We start from the raw sequence: 24,377 nt of genomic DNA, 5'->3' as shown, positions 1-24,377 counted from the left end.
ATTTTTCCACATAAATACACACAACAGGATTGATCTTAAAGAAGTTAAAATGCGAGCGTGTCAAAATAAACAGACGTGCCTAGCTCTAATGTAACAGAGTATATATCTTCTTTTGAAAAATAAAGTGCTCATCGATACACACTTGACAAATGTCCTTTTTGTCGAGCAACAGTATAGGTTCGATTTTACAGTTGCCAATTGTTGTATGTTGGGCACAAAATGAAGAGGTCCATGCGGTCGTCCTACAGAACTGTATTCTCTCCGAAGGGTCCGGCTGAATGCTAAGGGTGCTTTTTCAGAAGTCTTACCTACGATTCGTCATCATCGAAAAAATTGGCCCGATGAAGAGGTACGACATCTCTATGAACTGATTCACCTGTAGCGCGATTCACGAAATTATTGTATATAATAATGCCGAATTCGGTCGGACGGTAGCGATTTCATTGAATCTCTTTTCTGTTGAATTTCGATCGAAAATGCGAAAATTGCACAGTCAGAATGAATCGTCTCCGCGCTTTCGAGAAGATCCCCATGAATGAGAGGGAAACAGCATTACCTCCCGGTAGGACGACATTGTCCGACGGTCTCGTGATCTCCGCACAGAATTACGCGCTCTCGAGACGACAATTCTTCCCGGCTTTTTCATCAATGCTTTTCTCGCACTCTTCCGACGAATGAGTGGGCTATTCGCCGAACGAGCACGTGAGTATTTCAGTCATAATGGAAAGTGGCATCTTCGGACCGGATCATAACGCTGCAATTTATTACATGCTGCATCATTATCAAAATTTAACGATTCTTTATCAAAAGTGGAGATTCATATGGCATATCTAACAATAAGTAGAAATCAACGATGTAGGTATATCGAGATATAATTTGATTTTTCTTTTTTCTTTTACAACGATAATTATTACAATTGCTATTCTGATATCATTTATTGCTGATTGTTGATTAGACGAAATACAAAATTCTCAGTAATAGTGTATAACGTTTCCCGAAATTTTGCGGAAAGTAACAAAGTTTGTTCTTGTGGTCAAAGTAGCTTATGCACGCCGATGCTAACAACGTCCCGATTGTCCCCATGCTTCGTACCGATGTAATCAGGGAATAGGGGGGTCTGCAACTAATTGTAATCGCGTAACGGACCCGCGCAGAATGGCGAGAGGCGTCACAAAGAATTGATTCTGCCAATTGTAATCTTGTAGGGAAATTCGGCGCGGTATCTCATCATCCGGATTCTGCCCCTCAAATACGAAATGTATGGAACGTATGTTTCTGTCTCACCAAACAAACTGAATAAACCAGAATTTATATTTGTTGACGCAGTATATTTTTAAGTCTATTTTTCATCTATTCTTCTCTTTCCCCCTTTCCGCCTTTTTCCTCTCATATCAATATGTAAATGTACGAAAGTTTCCGCGGAGAAAATGTTGCCGTCTATTTTTTTTCGCGAGAGAAAAGAAGTTTTTATAAATAAATATAAACATTTTTCTACTTGCGTAAAAAATTCAACATGTTTAAAAAGAAGTGTTTAATTTTAAAATATTGAAATGCTGTGTTTCTGTCTCTGTTTTTAATATTTGAAAATATTTTATTGTGAATGATGTTTAGATGTAAAATACAGAAACATTTATTACTTAAATTCTCTAATAATTTGAAACGTTTTAGTGTTTTAAATTTAAACACCGTTCTAAAATTGAAACATTTTTAAGTGTTTAAAAAACGGAAACAAAAATATAAATTTGTAATATTTTAAAATAAAACACTTCTCTTTTTAATTAGATAATGCAAACGTTTTTCGAATAAAGCGTTAAATAAATCAGCACTCGGGTGTTAATATTAGCCGCGCAGACCCCAAAATTTTGGCATCCTCAGTACGGAACTCTTCCATCTTGCACGTCGGCGCATAGCATTGCTGTGAGGAGCGGAATCAAAGGCAGCGATGAGTTCGTACAAGTGGCCAACATCGTCCGTATCAAAAGGCATCGGCTTCCCTTTCACCAGCGCACACAAAACGAGCGGCCGCCACGCCGCCGCCGTCGACGATGCGAGAGAGGCTGCCGGGCGGTCGTCGCGTAATCAATCAGTATCGTGGGAGCAGCAAAGCCCGCGTTGATGCTCTCTCCTCATGGCCCCGCAAAAAACTATAAGCGCCTATCATCGCACGCGATTTACGAATATTCGTTAATGCCGTCTCCAGAGTCGGTAAATCCTACGCAATATTTCTCCCGCGAGAAGAAATCCTCCCTGTTGTTGTGTCACCAACTACTCCTGTATTTCATTTTTCAACGAAAGAAATTCTTATCGTTATTTCCGCGCTTTCGGTACTACTGCAAATTTTATATTCTTTTTTTTACGTATATTTTAGATACTTTTATATTTTTATTATATATATTTTTATACTTTGTATTTTGTGCTGTAAATAGTGAAAAGAGTTCAAGAAAAGTAGCAGATTTTGTTTTTCGATATGAATGCAGAAAACTGCAACGAATAAGGCAATATAAGTTGCACACCGGAATCGTTTTCTCCGCCTGATATCATCGTAGTTTTCAGAAGTTGCTACTGCTAAGCTCTCCTCTGGCGACCTAACGCAACGCGGTACGCCTACACTCTCACCGTACCGCAGCATAACGCAATGCAAGTCGGTTACGCCACTGACGAGTGCATTGTGCAGCCGTGGTGAGTAAACGAGTCACGCTGCGTCATGCTCCGGCCCGATGCCGCTGCCGCCGCCGCCGTCGCCGCCGTGCCGTCACCGTCACACGGCGGCAGTAGCCCTTCTTCTCCTGTGCAAACACCCCCCATCACGTCATGCGTGCACGGGGTGAATTGCGTTACGTCGCCTCCAGTTTACATCGCGGGGTCCCGCACTTGCGCCGGCTAATAACGATCACCAGGGACGCGGTGAGCATAATGAGGTTGACAAGTCGTCGACGATGATGATGGACTGCGCCGCGATAAAAGCGAGGGGGTTGAAACGGTTCTCCATCGTGGCCCTCGGCAGCCAAGGAGATTCGACACGGCCAGCTGGATGCGTAACAGCGCGCTGTTCCGCCTTCGTTTTCTTTCTCCGTATTTCCGGGGGATGAGACCTCCGATCGTGCATGGGCGTTCGCAACGGGGGGCAAGATTATATTAAACGCATTGCAACGTTACATCCGCGGCTCTACACGGAAAAAACAATTTTAGTGTAGCATTTAAAAATTTCGCTAGATACAGATCAGAAAATAATTTTATGTTGGGCTATCAAAATAATTATGTGGAAGGTTCAAACGTGATGATACTGGCGCAAAAAATTTTAACAGTCTAGCAATCAGTTTAAACATTCAATATAAACTTTTTAATGGTTCAACATAATTATTGTTTATTTATAAGTATAAACGCAAAGGTCGAGGCAGAATTTTTTTTAATTTTTTGCAAATACAAAACATATTCTTAGCAACAGTAAAGCGTTTGCAAGGATGAATACGTATTAGCGTTTAAGAGCGGAATACTTTATTTATTTCTATGTTATTAATTTCAGAAAACTTTATCGAATTACGTATAACTTCTGTCAACGTATATTTTGAGTAAAATGCTAGATGATTCAATTTTTACTTAACTTGAGATTTTCTCCGTAATAATGTTACGAAAAGAGTTCGTGTAGACGCCTATGCCTGCGTGTTGACGCGTTGCGTTATGATGAGCGTATAGAGTCGATCGTTCTGCGTATACATGTTTTATATGGATGACTTTCTCGTTTCTCGTTGGGTACACCGTGAACCCTCCTTGTCGAACTCAAGTGGCCGTACCGCGAGAATCTCTTTATTATGCGAAGACCGAATTTTTATTCATGAGGGTTGGTCACGGTTGTACGATTTTGGGGATGGTCGCATTTCAGAGATTGATCTTCCTGCATTTCGCACTTCATGTTTAGTGCGGTAAATTAATATAATTTAGTACTATTTAGAATATTTACGTTAGTACTTTTCTAGTAATGTTTTAGAATACGCGTGCAAATGAATATTAAAAATTTTGGAGTAGAGAAAAATTTATTTCAAAATATTTGTTGATATAATCGGCATTGGAATAAACGACAGTACATTTTAAATATCAAATGTGGTCAATACGAATATTGATATTTACCGCGTGTGGTGCATGCGGAGAGGAACGTACGCTCAGCAGATAACTGCTCGAGATGAAACCTGCAGGATCTCGGTATGTCTTCCAGCTCTTAACCGCTCGCTGATAAAGCAAGGATCTCTAGGCCTGAGCACGTAGCACAAGATCACAGAAGAATTTAATTGATGCAGCTGGATACAGATGGTCGCCGATAGATGAAATCTCACATCATAATTAATACTTTTTTAACAGTTTTGAAATATTTTGTTGAAATTTTTTAAGAAGAAAATTTTGTTATTTTTATTTCCGAGTGTTACAAATCTTTCTATTCAACACTTAAAATAAATAAATTTATTGTATCGAAATAAATAAATTTATTATATCAAAATAATTTAAAATTACGTTAAATAAATTTTGATAAAGTGCTATACAAGATTTCTAAATAGCATTGTAGAAAAGGAAGGAGCCACGGATTAACACAATGATAATAACATACTATAGTTTACCTTGAAATCGAGTATTTTTTATATCTATCATATTTTATCCAAGAATACCGTTTAGACGTGATGTTGATACCATTATGTATCTCGGAAACACCTAATTGATCACGGACTTTCGATTTATTACGAAATGGCTTCTGTTTGTAATAACAGCACGCCGACAGGAATATCGAAGGAGCTGCAGACCAGCATATAATGTCAGATACTACATTTATGATAATATCCGTTTTCAAGGCTGCGTACTCATACAGTCTTACCTATACAACCGGTTCCATCAAGTTCTCCCATAATCTGGTAAATTGGTGCACTTAGTTGAACACCATGATATTCTTATAGAATTAGCAATTTCCTAATCTAAATTATTAAATTCTATGAGTATTAAACGCGCGAGAATTAATCTAATTTAAATTAATTAATCGAATTAAATATTTAAATTGACTAATTCAATTATCTTATATTATCTCAATAAATTATTTTGTACTCATTTATAGGCAATATATTAATAACATCTGCTGCGATTATCTTAAACATTCAAGCTTTAAACTTTTTTACTATAATTTTTTTCACTATAAAACATGAGAAATAGATACTTAAATAGTAATCAGTAATAGTCACTAATTATGTTGAAAATGTTTTCCGCGAAGGCAACAAAGTCCTCGAAAGTTATTACTCGAGGAATACAATTACACAATTTTATCGGTTCCGTGCGCTTCTCAAGTTGTTTAGGATGTAACGATACGCCGCAAAGAAAAGAATTTTACGCAGAATGCGCTCTTTCCGTCCAGCCCGTTGTATACGATCCCTTCACGCTCATTTTCTCGCCATTGTACCTGGTAATTACCGCATCGTTTTGCAGCAGCCTCAGCTGCGAAATCTTACGCGCACTTATCTCGTGCGGTGTAAGAAAGTGGTGGTTTATTGCAATTTTAATGTGGAATCCTTATGAGTAAAACACGGTATTCGAAAGATTAAGGCAATCATAATTTAGTATTAAAATATATTTAAATATGTCTACTAAAATTTGATTGTTCGTAATTCATCTTGACGCATTTTTAACATTTGATTTACAATATCTTTGCAACTAACAGGTAAATTAAAAAATTTGGATAAATTAAAGTTGTCTAAAATTAAATATGTAATTAAGTTCTATCATTTATATGTATCTAACTAAAATCCATTTTACATGATCCGTAATGTACAACAGAATTTTATTTATAATTTTACATATCAAATTATGAATATAATTATGAGAAAAAATTGTTGTATTAAGTATACAAAGCATAATTTTATTTCAAATTATGTAGAAAATATTCTATTGTTTTTTTCTTTGACGTAGTTGAGAGAAGATTATTAAGAAATACACGTAAGAGACAGTAGGACAGTGGTTAGATATGATAATAGGTTAAGGACAATAATTTATATCATTTACAATTCACGTTTTCTATATACCAATTATACAAAATTATAAATAGAATTCTGTCTTGAATCCTGTTTAAATTATCATTTAAAGTAGATTAACTCCAAAAACACGGCAAAACTAAACGTGCTAAAGTAAAAGTGCGAAAAGTCTTTCAATCGCTTATAATTTTCTCTCTATAATATTATTAGTAAATAAATGAATAATTATGAGCTTTTCATAAAATTATTCACTTCGACCAAAGTCAATTTTAATTTAGTACAAAATTCTAATGATATAAAATATTTTATAGGAAAATGTTGAGAGAACTCTCTTCACATTGTTACAAGATCTTACTTCTTGCTCAAGATCTTGAGTAAGGTACAGGTGCACGTTCAAGAACGTGTGCGCGTTCGAAACTTGATATTCGTGACTAGCGGTGACCTTCACCCTTGTCTGGTCATTTCTCTCAGCGAATGGTCAGTGAACGTCTTGAGCTAGTAATCCAGCCAGTCTACGCGACGAGACGCTCTCGGAGATGCAAGACGGGTGTAAGGATCTCTGGAACAAGGAACAGCGCGCTGTGGTAAACGCGGCTTTTGCGGTTCAGACTATGTGTAAGACAGAAAATAACGGCGACCGCAATCTGAGTTGAAGATCATGCTATATTAAGGACAGAGTCGAGCGTTATATTATTAACTCCGGAGATACCAATTTCTTTCTTGTTCGTCACTTATATTTTCCTGGGATAGAAAATGTTGATTCGTTTTAAGGCGCAACATTTCCGTTCGTTTATTTATCAAAACCGGTTCGTTTGCGCCTGGATGAGCTCAATTGAATTTTTATATTAATATATAGCGCTTCCTGTAAGTAGTAATATTAAAAAGACTTGCTTAGATTAGCTTACCGTCGCAATATAATTACAAATGTAATTATCTATTCTATCCGTTATTCGCAAGTAGGTGAAACGAACTTGGACTGAATTTGTAAGACGCATTCGGGTCGAATGTGCTTTAGCGACAACGTCCTTAAGATCGGATCATCCTGTGGCATAAATAAAACATTGACACAATTGCGCGTTCTGCAAGGCCCTCTGGCTAAATTTAAATGCCTTTCACCGGCAGTACTTGCGATCATGTAACGCTTCACGTAACAACTGGACCCGGAATAAATACCCGCTCGGCGAAGATGGTCATAAAAATCATTTCTCTCTTCGGCGAAACAAACTTCAAAATTCCCTTCCGTCCGATCGCGCTAAAAGCAAGCATTGACGAAGGTGTTAGGGAGAAAATACAATTGAATCTATTTACTGGCGAATGAACGTGTGAACGGAAGCGAACGCTAGAGGTGGCGCAAATTAAGCTTTATTGTTAAGGTACGGCAGGAAGAGGCATTATCGTCATAAGAAGGAAGTTAGCGAATAATGAAATGGCGCGAATCAGTCCAAAAATTATGAAATCGCCGTTTTCGAGCTTACCATTATCGAGCTTTTTGCGAAACGTGCGGCTGAATCCGAGCGAAACGATTATCAATACGTGCGCTATCTATTAATTTATGCCGCGTTAAGAGTTAATTAGCTCAGGATTACAGATTATTGAATCGCGTGCGTTAGTGAAACGGATAATCCGTATTAGAGTTCTTGATTTTTCAGGAAAATATGATCGTGGAAAATAACCGAGTTTCATTGCGTTCTTTTCTTTCAGACAATAATAATTGTATTAATGAGATATCAGCAGTGTTGCCAATGCAGTATAAATTCTACTAACCTTAGTAGTTTTAGATAGAGCAGTAATAGTTAGTAGTTTTAGATAAATGATTGTAGAAAAATTACACTTACTGTAATACGTGAGAAATTTTATATTTTTTTGCTTCTTTAAGAAGAAAGAGAGAAAGAGAGAGAGAGAGAGAGAGAGAGAGAGAGAATCTATTTTTTCCTATTTCTACAGCTAATATTTCATTTGTGACGTAACCAATTTTTTAAGCATAAAATTAATACAAAATAAAACATTTTTAGAGACTCTGCAGCTTCTTTAATCTTTTAATAGTATTTCACAAATAATTTCACAATGTCTACTTAAAAAAAAATGTAACTCCTGATGATTCAGATATTTTATTTATGGAATATTTGCAGTACATGTACTAATGCCAATGTACTATATTACAATATTGCTACATGTATTAAACAGTTAAAACATTTTTATTTAAATACATATAGATGCAGTTATTCTATAAAAATATTTTAAAATACAACTTTATAATGTTTTTGAACAATTTGTATTTTTTTCTTCTGTGCATTATTATTGTTTTGTTTTATATTTTTATATGTGCGGTACTAAAAATAGTTTTTATTAAAAAATACTTTTTATTTAAAAATATGTGAAAAAGAATATTTGTCTAAAAAAAATATATATATATACATAATAAAATTAATTGGAGTCAAATAAATTTTATATTTTATAATATATGTGTTAAAATTTTAATAACAAAATTTTTTTAAATTTAAGTAATTATTAAAAAATATTTCTACAGATAAATTAAAATTTAATAAAATTTCAGACGTCAATAAAAAAAACTCTCAATGAATTAGTATAACACTGGATATCAGTGTTTTTAATTTTTCGAAAAAATAAAATTGAGAAAAAAATCAATTCTTTCTAAAAATACAGAATGCGACTGTTATTATTAGAGTTCAACTATAATTATTAAACAGGATTTAGGTAACATTTTCTCAAAAGAAAAAACTGCGGAAAAGTATGGGAAGGAGAAAAACGAGAAAAAATTGTTTTATTCCCAAAATTTCTACGAATTTTTCCGGGTTAGTCTATACGCTCTGCTTATCAATTTTATCACGAATGGCATATTTTTCATCTTCCTTGTAAGCGAAAATTATGTGTATATACCATTTCATTGTACGCGCTGCTTCACATTCATGGATGTATAAGTCGACGTTTATACACATTTAAGCGCAGTCTTTCTAGATGAAGATAACAGATAGAGTCGAGTTATATTTAAGCGAAAATGGAAAATGACATGTAAATCAGATCCAAGAACGGCGCCTTCGTTATAGCATGCACGTACCGGGGTATAATTGACATCGCTCTCCTACTTACTCAGTGAAGGTCGTCCGAAATGGTCTACGCACAAAGAGATTGGAATAAGACGTTATGAATGTTCTAACATATGCTCGCACGGTGTGTTAATGAATATAATATTATAAATTCCCTTTGATGAACGACATAGCCAAAAAAAAAAAAAAAATAAAAGTGATAATTAAAGTGATAATTAAATAAATATTCAAACAATGGTATCCATCAACGTATCTCGTTATGGCTATTCTGTAGTTATATCAGCATTTTAATGCAAATTGTTACAAATTGTCTGTATCAACGAAATCTTGGAAGATGATCGGTCGGCATCCGGCAGTCTGCGGAGGATCGCAGGAAACGAGGTCCTTATCTGGTCTACCACCTACAACGAAACAAAAGACCCCTTCTCCTCCTCCTCTTTCTATGCGATTACACGCATGCACATTTGGCGTACACGCACACGACACGCGTATATTCAACATCGTGCAATAAGTCGTGGTCGCACACGCCGTGCGCTCTCTCGCGGTCGCTCGTTCGCCTGCCCTCTCGCTCGCTCGTTCGCTCGCTCGCCGCGAGTGGTTTCGAGATTTCAGCCGCAGTCGTAGACGTTCGGTGCCCACGATCAGATCGGGGGCCCGGCACGAGGAGAGAGCCGCGTCGATCGCGTTCGAGATCGATCGATCGCCTAGCGTTGGCGGAATCGTCGAGTGTCCCCCACTTCGTTGACCGGGAAAACCCCCTCGACGAGGCGCGCACCACGTGCCCGCACAAAGCTGCCGAGGACGGACACGGTTTCGTTATCTGCCTAACGATCGATCGATCGAATCGCGATCCCGCGTGTCGCCGCGATCAAACCCCCAGCATCCCCCGCGAGGGAGAACGAGTACGTGGACGGGTCGAGGCGGGTGACGCGAGAACGAGGACGTGGACGGAAACACGGTGCCTGGTTCGTTATCGATCGACCGAGAGCCGACAGGTCCAGGAGATGGATGCGGCCGCAAAAGATCGCCGACCAGATTTCGTTTCGGCATAGATCGATCGGTGTACGATCGTACGCGGTGATCGGCTGTGTGTGAGTAATGTAACATGGTAGCCGGATGATCCAGAATCGATCATACAGGACGATCGAGATTGCGTTGCGTGTATTGGCTGACTTCGAAGTTGGGTGACGCTTTCTTTAGATATTTGCGAGTGTCGTCGAATCGTGAGGAGGAGCCGTTTAACCTTGTAGACCTGCTGTTTGAAGAGCCAGTAACGATGATCATTAATGGTCCGAATTACATCGTATGATGTTTGACGGCTGTTCCGGATAAACAGGCTCAAGTTATGAAGATGGGGAAACCTTAAAGTATTTAGGTAAGATTATTCCTTACAAGGTGAATAATTAGAATTTAAATGAAAAAGTGCATTTACAAAATTGCAATCGCACGCTTTTAATTTAAATCAAATTTATAGGTTTTATCATTAATTCTGGAATGCTGCTCATGTTTTTTTCACATTAACTCTGGTTACATCTACTCTGAGTGAAAATTCATCTGCATACTTGAGATTTTTTGTATATCTTTTTAGGTCTACTTTATCGCTAGGATTATATCGATAGATTTTGTGTTAGAATAACTGAACTCACACTATTTTAACGTAAAAAATTTTATCAAATGTTATTTTAAGATATGAATGTTTTAATAACAAAAACAAAATTGCAACATTTCAAGGTTAATATCGATCACAAATTTAATTATGCGATAATTATTATGTCCAAAGTGTCGAATGAGAATTATATCCAATGAGATAATCGACTAAAAATACAAATTACAATTGATCATTACAATTGATATTTTTTTTGCGCAATGATGAGATATTGATGCTGATATCATCAATTATGTCAGTGATGCTAACGTGATAAGACACCTATATATGTAAAAATACTCAAGCGATAAGCAATCCTTATGTACGCAAGAATATTTTTTATCTTGTGTAACACACGGCTTTCGTTTTCTCTCACATCTTCGGCTTTCAGTAATGTCGAATTTTAAAATCATATTCAGGTAGCTAATTGAAACAAATATTGCAACAGAAGAAAATTAAAAACATATCAGAGAAATTTTTATCTTAATTTTAATTTCTTCCAGATTTTGTATGCAAAATAATAAAGAACTTTCGCTTCTTTTTCAACAGTGTTTCGAGTATTTTACTCATACTTGTGTAACCAAAATTATATCAGTGGGTGATCGGTTTTTATAGCATTGTTAAACATTCACGAAAGGCACACACGAAAGGACAAACGTTTTTTATGACGTTTTGCTAATATCGTGAAATGGTTTCTAATTTGGTCGTTAGTAGCCGGCGATTGAGAGACAGGACTGAGATCGGTCAATTACAAACTGATATGGTAAACTAGGCCTCCTTTCAGGAAGAAAACTTATCGTCGAAAATAAATATAAACGTATGCATATGTGAACTCGTTGCCTTCCAGTATTGCACAATGCCCAACAAGCCGTTATTTAACATCGTTCCCCGAACGCTCCCATTCCGTGGAATCGATCGAAATTCTATCCGGATTAGTCGTGCTAATCGCGATTCAGTGCGCTTCGTTTATTTCATTGCTCGACGAATAGGATATATATTTGTAATTATGCACAATCGCAAATCAGCTAAATCTAATGAAAATCATAACGGATGACCTCTCTAAAATGTATTTATAATACGAAATATAGAAATTGATATTACATATTTAAAAAAAATTAAAATGCAGAAATGCCACTTGGATAATTATTGGAAAAAGGTTTACGAGATAATGACAATGCAAATTATCATATTTGAAGGATAGCACTCAGCTATGTTATGACTTTCCGTTTCGGAATTAATGAGGATTTAATAAAGATAAATTGAGCGCATTGCAATTTGTTTGAGCAACTTCGCAATGCAGTAAATTACAATTTAAAATGACGACCGTCCTCATGTTTGTACTATCATACAGTAAGTGTCACATATAAATTTAGTCGGCGAAATAAGAAATAGATTTATCTCTTGTTAAATTTATCTCATTAAATACATCTCATCCGGACGTTGTAACATAGAAATTATTGGTAGTAAAACTTGTTAATGACGTCACATCGCGAAGAACGATTTTGCTAAAGTATCTAAAAATTGACCTGGGTACCGATTTGAAAATGCTTTCGTTGGACCATCAAAATAATTATGAAGGTTCAAGCGTGATGGGCAATGTTGCACGAAATTTTGCCAGTCTAGCCAACTTGAGCGTCCTACATAGTTATTTTGACGATCTAGCAGAAATTATTTTCGGATCTCTATCCAGTTAAATTTTTAGATATTTTAGCAGAACTATTTTGTTCCTTGTAATTACCGAATTATATATAACTTATTTATTTTTATTTTGAATATATGACATTCAGATGAAATAGTGATGCATTTTTATGGATTATTTTATCTTCATACATAACACTCAATGATGACATCAAGAGTGCATAAGACATCGTACCTACTTAATCGCGAGGTGCACTGCGTTGGAGAAGAAATGAAGCGCAGAATATTTAGCAATCGGTGCCAGACCGAGGAGGACAGGCAACCTCAGCAGAAAGTTAGATTGCGGCATATCAGCCTTGGACTCATTGTACTTAGGGGTTCCGAAGAAGTTTGTCCTAGTCATTCGCATGACTTGTTGAGATCTCGAAAAGAATTTTAATGCGCGATAGCCGCTCCGTGAAAACATTAACCTTCGGTGTATCTCCGAGTCGCTTTCTGTCTAACAATCTGCGGTAGCAGGGATGAATATTATAATGATTATATACAGTGGTCTTGTCAAACTCGTTTCTGGAAAGCATAGAGAGTCGAAGGATCAGAAACAGAAATTGAAAAGCGAACAGCGGAGCTGTGAATAAAGCGCTTCTCCGTCTAATTATGAATGCAACCTTCGACGGGTGAAAGCAGCATGCGGCCGTCTATCTACAACGTGCTCGCACGCACTTATGCGTCAGACTAATAAAACGCTCCAGACAGGATCACCGGGCGATTTATTTATAAACTCTCACAAAAAGCTGCGCGTCACAGAGATTTTTATTACAATCAATTACTACGAAGGGATACTCCCCTTCGGCGATTGCATATGCCGAACACATGTGGGTGTGCTCGAGTTCTGATTTCTGGCGCGGTAGGCGAGCGCGTTCACTCGAACGAGGATTCGTGCCTTGTTTGCGCATCGGTGCGTATAATTAACAGCGAATACTTTAATCACCGTGTCTTGAAAGAGTGCTTAATATTTCGTTACGTAAACCGTGGCATTTTGGCTTCTACTCTTACTACACTTTAACGCTATAAACGAAGTCATTGCGTTAATGTGCGGCTTACATGAAGGATAAATTAGTTTCGTATTTTACTATAATTCGATATAAATTCGACGTGAATTGCATTTCTGTTAATGTGACGTGACCATCATGACAGTCACTTTCAACCTTATGTCTATATTCTTGACGGCCATCTCAATCTGCAATCCACGTAACGACGCACCAAAGAAACTGTGTGAAAAAGATGCATTTGTCGCACCTGATTTGCTCCAGAAATTGCTGAACTCCTTTCGACGAAGCCGAAGCGAGTAGTTCGTTTACCCGCGCACAGTGAACGTCGAGGAGTGAATTGCGTGTTAACAGCTGATTTGCCCCACGTGGTTTCCTACGTTACCTTATTATGTAAATTCGATAGGAGTGCCTACTTCTTCGAGCGATTCTCCTTGAATGATAAACGATCGTTGATGTCGCTGGATCGCAAGTTCAATGGAATAGATTTATACTTTGTAGCAATCAGATCGATATTTCGTAATCGCGGAGTCATTTTTTTTTGCCGCGAATACGATTGAGATAACGAATGTAGTTATTGCAACACACTTTAAATAGAGCTTCTGTTAATATTAAATATAATTCTTAATTAATATTACGTACTAAGATAACGATATCTTATCGTTATTTGAGATATAAATACTTTTAAATATGTATAATTCTGTAAAATTACTTTTGTCATTTTTTATTTATATATATTAATTTCCGCCAAATTAGATTAAATTTGTTAAAATATTTGAAATGTCTTGTGTAATATTTTTTGTGAGATTTAAGTATCAATTGTTTAAACTTTTCTAATAGTTTATAAAGCAGAATGATATAATTGCTTTTGTATTATATAAGTGTTAAAGAAATATTTAGGTCATGGTATTGATGCTGCTCACCTGATTACAGTTAATTAACAATGATCTGTCGATGATCTCCTTGATGAAAACCTTCAAACGTAAGAATGCACGTTGTTCAAAAAAAAGGACATGAATTATCATTAAATTACGGAAAGCCGCTTGACTCGCTTTGATTAAGAATCAAGTTTAAGTATTTTTAGGTATCTGTTTTCTTCCACTTTAAAGTAGTAAAAGGATATTGCAAAACTATATGAGTAATGAATATTGCAATGTAGATTTAATGAACTTACTGATGTAACAGAAATTATGTTGAAACTTATATTTCTCAATACTTGCCATCACATATATTTTTCGTAAAATATAAATTAAGTTTTATCAATTAAGTTAAAACGCCGATATGTCAGGTGTATTATGTTCCACAATATTTTCCATTATATGTATATTGCACTTTACCTGCACTCTCCCATCGTCATAGCTCGCTGAATATAATGTGAAAACTTATAGATCTATATCGGATTAATGATGGAAATAGTTAACGATAGGACGTATACACGTACCTTTCTTTATTTCGCGTTGGCTGTATCTTTATTCCTATTTTTGTTTTATGTTGCAAATTACGATTGCACGTCATTATCGAAATTGCATCGAAATTACTCGCGCTCATTTAAAACCGGGATCTATCTTATTATTCTTCCGAGAATTCCGTGGATTTTATCCACGCGCACAATCAAGTCATCATATGTGTTATATATGATCATCGTTAATAATAAACTTTATTCAACATTAACAGAGCGTGTCTGTCAAATTTATAATCGATGCAAATTAGAAAAAAAATTATCTTTGCGCTCTCTCTCTCTCTCTCTCTCTCTCTCTTCAAAGGTCATCAGTTAAGATTAGTCTTCCAAGTATTGTAATAAAAGATCTATCTTTCGAAACACTTATTGCCTATGTATGGATCTAATCGATCTTCGGCTGCAACAAAGTATTGGGGTGACGAGACTGACTCATGATAAAGAGCCTTGCTATTCGCGAGTTCATTATTGTGCCGCTTATTACTCATAGATCTAATCGATTGTCTCGCAGGTGCGGGGAATGAATTCTGCACGGAGCACAAAGAGACTCGACTAGGCCACTTACAGTTACCCGGTGGTTTTCACCACATCTATCACCGGTATCATGCACGCACTTTCACACTTTACCGCGGCCGCGCACGCGATACCGCGCCATGGGTATCGCGTCAGCCAGCACCCGGAATAAAAAGGGACTCGCGGAGGTCCGCTGTATCATAACACACGTGCGCGAACGCGCGCTGCAGTGACCGTCCTTATGCCAGTTACCCACATTTTCAACCAGGAACAAGGCTCGTTCAACAGTTGTACTACTACCGAGCGTTCACAAGGCTCCGCGACCAGGATACCAGGCCGCGCGTGCACTTTCGAGCTATTGAAGCAGATCATTCGTAGATTATATTTATTTCGCTAACCTTAGCGCGCGGCTCGCCTTCGTCTCTATGTTCGGAGACGTTATCATTATTTTAATTATTCCGTAAGTACTGGACACGCGATTCCTCCGCATCGTTAGCAGCCGTCAAGGCATACGAGTCGCCGATTACATTAAAAGTATGAAAAAGACCCGTCAAGGAAATAAATACGTTTGTTTTTACGCAACGTGACATCCGACGCATGGAAATTATGATTAAGCTGCGAGATTCCATCAAACGCTCTGAGAAGAATAAAAAAAGTTTGTTTTACGCCTCGCTAGGGCCATGAGCGCTATCGCATATGCACGGCATCAATGGTCACACGTTATTCTGCTATTATGTAAATGTTAGCGCAACGGTAATGTGCAATGCCGCTGCAATGGGAAACGCAAAATGGTCAGCACCTATCGCGGCAAACACGCTACCTACTGTCCACCAGGAAATCACAAATCAAGTTGCAGGTTGTATATCTTTTTCATTAATCACGAACGCAACGGGGGATAACGCGAATATTGTCACGATGCTTAAGTCTGCACGCTACGAGCGTGTGCGTTACAATTTTTGACACTGGTTGACCGAGATAACGAAATATTAATGAACACGATAATCATACTTATGACGTTTATATTTGCGAGTTGCTCAAGATGGAAACCGCGACGAAGACGGAAATAAAAATGTCTAAATATATCTCGGATCAGTTTTTAAAGTTCGCTTGAAAAGGAATTACTGTGGTTTTTATTACCGTACTTTTTTTTTCTTATCAATGTATTGCACGACTGTATTACAGAGTCTCGTGAAGTCGAAATAACCTCAAGCATAAATTGAGCATATTGACTTCGACATGCTTGTAATACACGACTCATATCGATCATTAATTATATTCCATTAACAACTTGTCACTCGTATGATAGTGAACTTTAACATGATGCGACGGGTTGGAACGATTTACAATTTTGATAAGAATTAAAATCGACGTGCGCGGAAGTACGTGAAATCGAGCTTCCCTGAGAAATGCGAGTCGTCACTCTTTCCGTCAAAACTATTCGATTTTCTGTCAATATATCGTGTATCGTATATCGTATCAAAACGTCAAACCGCAGCGTTTCTTTCGCCATGACAGCAGAATTTCGATTTAGGCGTAATGGTGAGACTTGCCACATCGAGAGAATTTGTCGGTTCATGCCCGAATGCTTCGTATTCTGCATCGTCAACGATCACGGATGGGCGAATCGTGATCGAGCTGAAGAATTGTTCCTCGTGGCTTAAAGTTAATGTCTAAAAATACTTTCGTCCACGAGTTTCATGCTAAAGAAGAAATTTATCCGTACACTACCTGTGATAGTTTAAAAAATTTACGAGCGTGAGGAGATCAATGTTGTCACTGGCGAATATTCTCTTATAATCAAATTGGAGTTTCTTGCTTTTATTAGAGATTTTTAGGAGCGTTAAAAGTTTACAGGATTTTATTTTAGATGAAAAGAAAATATAAAAAATCTCGTAAATTTTTTATGCCCCTAATAAGAATCCCTAATAGAAGAAAAAATACTTTAGAAAGGGTTTAAAAAAGAAATTCGCCAAATTGGCAACACTGGACGCAATTGCATGAGATTACCACAAAAATATTCTTCTTTCAATAACTCGTTAACGTGTCAACCGTTTTTATGTATTCTACACTGACAAAAAAATTTATTTTAATACTTGCAATGAAATATTTACTTACGGTACATAAATATTTATTCAATAAAGAAATAATAATTAAATTATATTAATGATACTTGTATTAAACAAATATTTATTTACATTTAGTAAATAAATTCATTGCAAATATTCAAACATGTTTATTAAAACGTTTATTAAAATTCAGTAATTTTTGTTTTCTCTCTTTTTGAAGATTAAATATTTTTTATTAAATCATGACACGTATTATGACTTTATCAAAAGGTACAATAAAAATCTAGGAAATCATTGAATAATTCATGTTGGACTCTATTCTGAAAACTTCCACAATACGTGCCCATCTTATTCTCGACAAAAACGTGACTATCGACGAAATCTTCGTGAACGGCTCTCTCTTGCTACATAGAGTTTCTTCGTATTATAACCAGAACGAACAGCTTGAGAAGATGCATTCCACCGGCTGGTAGAGCATTGCTACGCGAAGTTGCAGTCGCCGCTTCTGGTGTAAATGTCACGAGGAATTCTATGTAAGGTATATGATACCTTGGCGCGCCATAAAATCGTGATATTCTTCATCCAAGTTAATAATAGACAGAAGAATTCTTAGAGAAGCACTTATAATCTGCTATAATGTCGCGGACGTTATATTATCTAATAGAGAATGAACACCTATATGAATGAGGGACATGATTAAAGAAAATAAAAAGAAATAAGGAACAGAAAAATATTGAAACATTGTTACTTGGATAAAAATTAAAAAAATATAAATATTCTACAACATTTATTTTTATCGTTTGCTTAATTTTGGGTTAAATTAATTTACAAATTTTGAAATATATTGTATTTTAAAAGGTGTAATAAAAGAGAATAGATAATTTTGTTGAAAAAAAAGAGTATAGATCGATTCGTAGAAATGCTTGTATACGTAAGAAAATGTAAAAGTGCTACTTCAGTTTAGGTGGAAAAGTTGAACAGGTTAGTTGCTCTACAACTATCACCTAATTTTCCACCTAAACTGAAATAGCACTTAAAACTGTACTGACAACAAAACAAGGAGATAATAATAGTGCGGATAATATAGCAAATGTATAAAAAATATGATTAAATATATGAATCGCTTTGACGTAATAATTGAAATATCACATGTTTGAAAAATAACTATTTATATATTTTCATATTTTTTGATACACGGGAAGCTGCCATGTTCTATTGGTAGATAGGATTTATTATGATTTGTTATTCGAATCCTACATTCAAAGAGCGAATACAGTTGCATAAAATTAAGTATTGTATATTGAATTTTAAATTAAATGAAATTTTCTAGTTCAGGTTCTGCATATCCTGCACGACTATTTTAAATATATATAAAATATAATCTGCGGGAACATAATGCTCTTTATATATATATATATAAATAGCACTTTATCTAAGTGCAAACAGGCCTCGCATTTAACATACCTATGCAAATGTCAGGAGGAATCTCTTTATATATATATATATAAATAGCACTTTATCTAAGTGCAAACAGGCCTCGCATTTAACATACCTATGCAAATGTCAGGAGGAATCTCGCAAATATAAAAGAAAGACTTTTTCGTACATCCAATGGGGTAATAACACTTTGCGGCGAAAAAGAGCAACCCTTGATCGCGCAATTTCGCAAAAATCTGGTTCTACCCGTTTGGCAAGACAAAGGGAATGCAGGTTGAACGGAAGAAAGCCTTTGCTAAGTCCTTTAACGACGTATATTCTGCATAAGAATTTTTGGGATTAAAATATCTGTTCAGCTTTATGTTCTGTCTTCTCACGAATAATTTTGATACCATAAAATTTTTTTTAAATAAGCTATTTATAAAACATTTCAAGTATTTAATGTACCGCTTTTTTTTTACTTATTCTCATATTCTCTATTCTGTTGTTCCCAGTGAATCATAATATCAGAAATTATTAACAAAAATATAATCACATTTTAAAAAATATTTCCATTAAATATTTTTAAATCTTGTTTAAAAGCGAGACCGCTGATATTTTTTTTTCCCAAGATTGGTGAAACCATTTCGTGTTATATCTCTCAATACACTTTTAAAAATAAACTCTTGCTTTGCAGAACTGTACGCGACAACGAGATTAATTTACATTCGTGCGTCAGTCGAGTGAATGACCTCGATCGCGACGCATACGAAATAGGTTTTACGCGAAAAGGAAGGCTAAGCGCTTGTCGGAGGGCTAACTCGCTCAAAAGTCAGATTGTCCGTGTAATCGACCGCATCCGCAATTCAATGCAGATTACATTGCGCAATATGTATCAACGATACAATAACAACACGATATCGCTAACGTTTTTCGTGGCGAGGCAATTTTTGATATCTCTCTGGAAATTGTACTGTTTTTCAGTCGTAAAAAAGATTTGTCAGCCAATAATTCTTTTTAATTGAAATTAAAATATTATTGCTTTCGTGACATCGTGTTTTTTAACGCTGGTAAAATACAAGTTAAACCAGTTTATCACGTTGCACTATCACATATCCAAATAACTGTCTATCTGGATTTTCTACTTATATTCGGTGTATTATTCCAATGGTGTGTAATTAAGAATTTTTTTGCTCTGCAATATCAACTAAAAGTTATCAAAAGTTAGAAACTGCAAATTGCAAATAGCAAAAGTTTTGGTCGCGGATAAAATTTTGGTCCCGAAACCATCTGCAAAAAAAAATTTATAATGTTTTATGCAGAGAAAATAATCCTATTTTATAGTTTTAGATAAGTAACTTTTAAACGAGTTGGTGGATTCAAGTAAATTTTTGTACCAATTTATTAAAATTGTGTACCATATTTATTAAAATTTTATTGGTATGTATAAAAAAATTTGATTTTATTTGCAATGCTAATTCTTCATTAAATTTACAGATAAATACTACAAAATGATTTTACACGAGCAAGAGCAAATAAAAAAATACATAATTTTTAAACCAATAAAAGATTATGGTCAAATTTTACGCAGATACTCAAACATAATAACAGATCAATATATAAAAATTTTAAATTTGCAATAACACTTTGAGATGTGGCACATACATCTTTAAGTACGACGTGCCGTTATTATTTTCAATACTGTTTTTCATTATCCGGCTGTTAGGAAAAATATTTTTCATTAATGCAAATGTGATTGTACTAGTAGAAACTACGTCAATAAAGATTTATGATATAGCTGTAATATTTTTTCTAGAAGTAACAATAATCAGAAACGCAATTTAATTCAATCTGTCTTCCTAGAAATATGTGTGAATATCCACATCCAAATGAGCTGCAGATTACGAAATCAGCCGCGACAGTTAAATTGTTTTTACGAATATTGCTGCCGCGTGCGGAAAAATATATTTAGCGATATCGCGCGACGGCGAAGAATCGGTGCATTTTTTTATTAAATTGAAGTTACACTGCAAATGCAGTCTTAACTGTAACTTGCTCGATAAGAGAGCAAGATATCGACAAATTGCTGTGTATCCGCGTATTATCATACACAAACTATCGTTGCGTCAAATTCTGATTACGTCATATCTGTTTCTGGAGAAGTGCAGATGGAAAATAATCTTAGAAAATTTTTAAGTTCAGTTTTAGTTTACAACATATGAAACGATATTTCACGATTGAAAAAAGTATACGTGAGAAATTGAAATTAATTGAAACGGAAAAGTATAGTGCAACAAGTGCACAGTTGATTAGAGCGGCAACGTTGGAAAGCCGAGTTATCTTCTAGTGTCTTGTAACAAGCGTACAGTCAGTGACCCATAACAATTAGCGTAACGGGGAGGGAGGCTTTGTCGTACGGAGGGGAAAGCCAATCAACGGAAATGGAATAAAGTTGTGTGATCCGGTAGGGTAAGTCGACCACACTTTTTATCTTTTCAGAATAAGATCTTTTAAAAATTTTATCTTCTTCCTTGTTTTTAATCCTTTAAATATTTTAATACGATCTCTGAATGTATTTGGATTTTTTTTGCACTTAATCTATTATTGTAAAAGATACACAAAATTGCAATTTGAATTTTATTGTTGAATGTAAAATCGGAAAATAAATTTGAATTATCTATGTTAATAAACGCTTGATGACAAATGGCTGAAAAATGTCACGAGCAATTTGAAATTACGATCTTCAGGCGAATTCAGATTATTGATGACGATACACATTTTCAAGCCACGTTCCTGTGCAAATTGTACATACTTAACAGGCTTGGCGACGACATGGCATGCGAAATATGATATACCGAACGTATATATAAAACAGCTGAATTACCCAATAATATGAGAGATGCACGTGCTATAAATTAACACGTTGATGAGGTATTGCAGTCTTTCACTTTCCATGCATATGTATTGCATATCGAGATCACATAAATTTTGTCTTAAATAGAATGATTTACGTAGTTCAGTGTCTACATTAAAAGTTCCGCTCGTATTTTGTAGTGAATAAATAATTCTGCTAAAAAGATTATATCCTGCTTGATAAACCTTCAAATATATTCCATCGTTCAATTAGCCAAGGAAGTAAAAATTCATATCTTAAAAATAATATATGAGAACATTTAAACATATCTACACAATACAAAAAAATATCTAACTACTCATATTTTTCTGACATACTTAATACTATACTTTAGATAAAAATTCACTTATATAATTAAAAATTTTTTTGTATAATTTAAAACATTTTTTTAGATTTTTCTTACTTTATAGGTTGTAAGATGTTAAAATAATTAACATTATTTTAATGTAGCTAAATGTTATTAAATATTATTTTTAACTATCAATATTTTAATAACATAATAAAAACTGTACTAAATTAGCACCTGGTAAAAATTCACCTACAGTAGTATATTAGGATTAAAATAAAATAATGTATTGGTTATTTTAGTATTTTATGTCAATTTACGAATTGCAACACAGCTTTTACAAGATCACAAATTGAAGCTATAAACGGGAACTTTCTTGAATTATTTATTTAGCAGAGAGAGAGAGAGAGAGAGAGAGAGAGAAGAATTTGCTTTTGTCCGCTTGTACTTCGCAAGCACGTGTATTTCGATCTCGTTAGTATTTTACTTGAAAATATTGTTTCTACTTCAAAACAACATAAAACTGGTTTCGCTAACGAGTGAAACGTACACCTATTTCGGTGCACTTGCAGTTCTCCCTAACTAGCACTATATTTTTTCCATGACAGTAGCACAAAATTAAATTCGAATACCGAGTTGTACAATCAATTTTTCTCGACGATTGTTGCCTAACTAAGAAGACTAATCGTCTACGGCGGTGGAAAATTTCGAGGCGATCGAAATTTTCCATCGCCGCGGCTGGTTAGTCTTCTTAGCTAAACCTACCTCAATTAGATCTAAAGCGGTTGTTTGGATCATCCGACTCTCTGTGATCGCGTTTCCTGCGTCTAATGGGACGACGCAATACGTCCCTTTCAATAGTTGTGCCCGCGAGGCTACTTAAATAATTCTTCTCCATTGGCCGCCGTATATCACCGCAACAAGTGAATCGCAACCGGCCATACGTTCAATTATTATTCTTCGAGATTTTTTTTTCTTTTACGTCAATTCGATATGATCGTAATAGAAATGCTAGAAAGTTGAGGCAAGTGGACCTTCCAGTTAACTGACAATTTCGGACCTTTTAGATTGCGTTTCAAGTTTTACCAATTTCTAAATAAGGTACCGCAGCAGAAAAAAATCTTTACAGTATGTTTTATTCCTTGCAAAGTTTATATAACCTCCTTATATTACGGCTGAATTTATCTTTCCTATTTGTAATGTTAATGCAACGTCTATTTGCTACTCTCTTGGCCGTCAGTAGTAAATGCAATTAGATGTACATATATATGTATGGACATGCGCAGGTAGATAACAAGCATTAAAAAATACTCTTTGCTCATAGATTGGGAATCAGGAAATGATTCAACAGAAATTAAACTGATAACATCAGCTTAATTTATTATTCATAGATAAATTAAAATTTTTTTATATCTTAATGTGAATCTTATAACGCGACGTTGTGCCAAGTTCTTTTTTAAATAGTTTCATAATGATATTTTTGCGTTGCAATTATCAGTTTTATTTATTCAATGTCTTTTGATTTTTTATTCGTTCTATTTCAAATAATAATTTTTTTTTTTTAGAAATTACGCTGAAAATTTGCTCAATTTTTTAAGAGATACATATAGATCATTATCCATCTAATATCTCGCAAATGCTCATGCGTACATATTACACAATTTTATTCATCGTTTGATGCACCAGTAATCAGGCATACAGAAACGCATTGAAGAATGTAAAATTTCACGTAACTTTCTATCTTACACTCGATAAGTGTTGGTCACTGCGAAAGTTTAAAATCTGTTATTTTGATGTCTTACGTGTAAGCACTGAATAAATAATTATCGTGTCGTATAAAAAAATAATGTTACGTCGCCGGCTATCATTTGCGACTATCGCTTGGAATTTACAGATTAATGCATTAGACACAAAATGATCTTGAATTGAAAGTAAGAACGCGACGTCAATGTCACGTTTTACGGCAGGAATGTTCGTAAAATCCTAATCACGCAACTTGGAAAACCACTCTCGCACGCTCGAAAGCAACGGCGAAAGCGGAACTCGTTCCTTCCGTTTTACTAATTTGGTGACTTGGCTTTTCTCAATGTCTCGCTATTGCCACGGCCTTTTTCACATTTAAGTGCATTAGTTAAAGGTTTATAATACTAGCACGTGTGCGATTTCTAAACGTAATACTATAAATAACTTTAATGAAGTACGCTTAACGCGCTCGTATACTTGTCGGAAACAAGTATAGAAAAATAAATATAATATAATAAGTTGCTAAAATACAAATTGCGTTTATGTGTACTTTGCATCAAAATAATTGAAGGGTATTCTACCAAACGAGT

General features: G+C 35.4%; 1 protein-coding gene across 1 annotated transcript in view; it reads left to right on the top strand.

The window, feature by feature from the left end:
• The first annotated feature begins 9,667 nt into the window (after positions 1-9,667).
• Positions 9,668-24,377, top strand: part of LOC105200794 (torso-like protein) — a 26,136-nt gene continuing 11,426 nt past the window's right edge. Inside the window, exons 1-2 of the mRNA XM_011168516.3 lie at positions 9,668-10,155; positions 10,265-10,439. The gene's annotated coding sequence lies outside the window, so the exon portion shown is untranslated. The remainder of the gene's footprint in view (positions 10,156-10,264; positions 10,440-24,377) is intronic.

Source organism: Solenopsis invicta, chromosome 2, assembly GCF_016802725.1.
Source record: "Solenopsis invicta isolate M01_SB chromosome 2, UNIL_Sinv_3.0, whole genome shotgun sequence".
NCBI lineage: Eukaryota > Metazoa > Arthropoda > Insecta > Hymenoptera > Formicidae > Solenopsis > Solenopsis invicta.
Note: the sequence above shows the minus strand (reverse complement) of the source record. Positions and strands in the feature narration are given on the sequence as shown.